The sequence below is a fragment of the Lactuca serriola genome, chromosome 7, assembly GCF_051521515.1.
Source record: "Lactuca serriola cultivar US96UC23 chromosome 7, Lser_US96UC23_V15, whole genome shotgun sequence".
NCBI lineage: Eukaryota > Viridiplantae > Streptophyta > Magnoliopsida > Asterales > Asteraceae > Lactuca > Lactuca serriola.
In genome coordinates, this window is record NC_136414.1 from 27,291,155 (window position 1) to 27,294,161 (window position 3,007).

General features: G+C 36.9%; 1 non-coding gene across 1 annotated transcript; it reads right to left on the minus strand.

Annotated features, from left to right (window-relative positions):
* Positions 1 to 2,578: 2,578 nt before the first annotated feature.
* Positions 2,579 to 2,685, minus strand: LOC145065120 (small nucleolar RNA R71). Its single transcript, XR_013688271.1, has one exon. It is a non-coding gene; the product is annotated as a small nucleolar RNA R71 (small nucleolar RNA).
* Positions 2,686 to 3,007: the final 322 nt, after the last annotated feature.

Here is a 3,007-nt window from a genome sequence, read left to right on the forward strand (position 1 = left end):
AATTAGGCCTTTGATTGGATTATTATTTCACCCAAGAATGACTAAGTCAAACCTTAGTCATTCCTACCCTTAGGTGATTAGGTTCTTAATGGGTTAAGTGTTCTTACTTAACCCTAATCGTCATTTCATGTGAGGTAGTCACTGTTGTAAGTAACTATGACCGATGATCGGGTATTGACTCAAGTATCTTCCTGTAGATGATTTGAAGTGAGTTGAAGCTGTAGAGTTCTTTGTTACTACTGTGGTTACTGATATGTGCATAATTAGTTAATTATTTAACATATATTCTTAGTTATTTTTGGTTAATTATGAGAATAATTTGGACAAAAGGTACTTAAAATGCTTTGAATTGTGTTTTCAGCCAAAAGATATGCTTGGATGTAAAAAGGAGAAAAGGAAAGCAAGAGAAGATTAAAGGGTGCCAAGAATGACCTACTCGGCGAGTACCTCGGCCCTACTCGGCGAGTACACGATGAGATACTAGAAGATATGTACGACTGCTAACCTGAAGACGGATAAGTATTGACCTACTCGGCGAGTTGATTCTGCTACTCGCCGAGTAGCCTCTGTTTTGAGATATCTTTATAAGACGAATCCTGATCACTTGGGAGATAACTTCTGGCGAATTTTGGGAGAATTACCTGCGACAAAAAGATTCAGAAGGCATTGAAGAACCCTAAGCTTCAAGAGTTGGAAGAATTCAAGCAATTAGGTTAATTCTACCACTTAGACTTAGGAATTAAACATGTTTGCTTTCTTAAACTTTGTTTCTTTGTTTGTTTCTACTGCAACTATGAGTTAAACTCGTTTTTGTTTCTGTTTGGGGAATACCAAAGAACTCCTATGGTTTAATTCTTGAATTTTGTTTAATTGTTTATTGGTGATTTGTTAAATTAAGTTTGTTAAAGAACCTTATGTGTTAATCACTACTATTTTCTGTTAATTGGAAGGCAATTAGGTTGCATGAACATCACTTAATTGTTAACCTCATATGTCTATGTGAATGCTAAAACGTATGCTTGGAAGTAATGATTATGAAACTAAGATTAATAAGAAAATAGGAAGATTAATGTGTGAGCTTGTTGAGAAACCACCAACAAGAGGTTAATTGAATTAATAACTTAATTGACCATTACAAATCTTATTTAACCCAAATAATTAATCTAGGGAATTAATTAGTTTAAACACTTGATCAACGCTTAAATTAGTTAATTGTCTAAGGGTTAGGAGTAATGAACATGAACCTAACTATTATCATTGGTAACCAATAGCAATTAATCTATCTTAACTTAAATAACCATAGGAGAGAATTGGTTGAACCTAAATAGAAACATCTTTATCAAATTTGGTGAATAGTTGTTGCTTTAGTTAATTAGTTAAATTTAATTTGTTAAGTTTCTAGTCTTGCAAAACTAGAGAAAAACCATTTACTTTTATTATTTATTTTAGTTAAAATTAGCTATTAGTTTAATTTCCGTTCCCTGAGTTCGATACCTTACTTATCAACCTATACCACTTAAAGACAGGTTCACTGCCTTTGTGTGCTCAAATTATTAATAAAAAGTAGGGATAAAACTAGTTGAATTTACACACATCAAGTTTTTGGCGCCGTTGCCGGGGAACGGTTCTAAATAATTAAGCTAATTCCTAATTTTTTTCGATCCTTTGTGTGAGTTTACTTGCATAAAGTTCATTTATTGCAGTTTAGTAAATAGCAATTAGGTTTTAGTATCTGTTTTAGTTAGATTTAAAACTTAGAAATTTTTTTAAAAAAAATCACTGCTACTCGCCGAGTGCACTCGCGACTACTCGGCGAGTAACAGCTCATTTAGAATTTTTTCTTTTAGTTGTTTGCAAATTTTTTTTGTTCTTTTTACGCTTTTATTTGATTAATTTCAGGACTTTCATGACCAGAGGAGCAAACACACCACTGGTACCCCCGTATGAAGACCCCGAATCCGAATTGAAAAGAAACAAAGGGAAGGACGTGGAGAGTTCAAGCACACCAAAGAAATCACCATTGTCTAACTTGAAGACTGTTTTCGGAAAAAAGAAGAGCAGCAAATCCGGAGCTTCAAGCGCTTCCTTAATAATTGAAGAGCCAATTCAAGAAGAAATTAGATACGAAACCGAGGAAGAAGACAAGGCAACTTACGAGCAAGACACCGAAGAGGAGGAAGAATTAGCATTCACTATGGCTAACATTGATGAAATTCCCATGGGAGAATGGAAGAAGAGGATGCGTGACGACCATGGCCCGGGACTTGTGCAACCCGCAATTCCCGCAACTGCCACCTTTGAGCTAAAAGGTCATATCCTAGCTTCACTCAAGGAGATACCTTTCCACGGGAAAGATCATGAAGACGCCTACAAACATTTGGATGAAGTAAATGATGTTGCTGATTACTTCAACATTCCAAATTTTACCCGCGAAACTCAGCTGCTTAGGATGCTTCCAGTAACCTTCAAGGGTGCTGCTAAAGACTGGCTCAAATCACTTCCTCCTGGGTCAGTCACTACTTGGGCCAGAATGAAGGAAGAATTTATAGATCACTTTTGCCCACCATCAAAAATAGCCAAGCTCAAGAAGGCCATTGCAAATTTTGAACAACAAGCTGGGGAGTCGTTGTATGAAGCATGGGAGAGGTACAAAAGTCTACTACGAAATTGCCCACACCATGATCTAAATAGCCAACAAGAAGTGTCCATCTTTTATGATGGAGTCAATGTTACAACCCGGCAGCTGCTAGACTCACAGGGCCCACTTACGAAGAAGCCACCCCCGGTAATCAAAGAATTAATTGAAGAATTCTCTAAACACTCTAGAGAATACCACAACCCAAGGAATGATGTCACGAGGGGAGCCGCATATGCTGCTACTGAAGATTTATCCGCAGTCATGGCCATGTTAAAAACCATGGATAGAAGAATGGATAAAATGGATCAAACGATCCATGCCATACGGGTGGGTTGCGAGAATTGCAATGGACCTCACCTCACTAGAGAT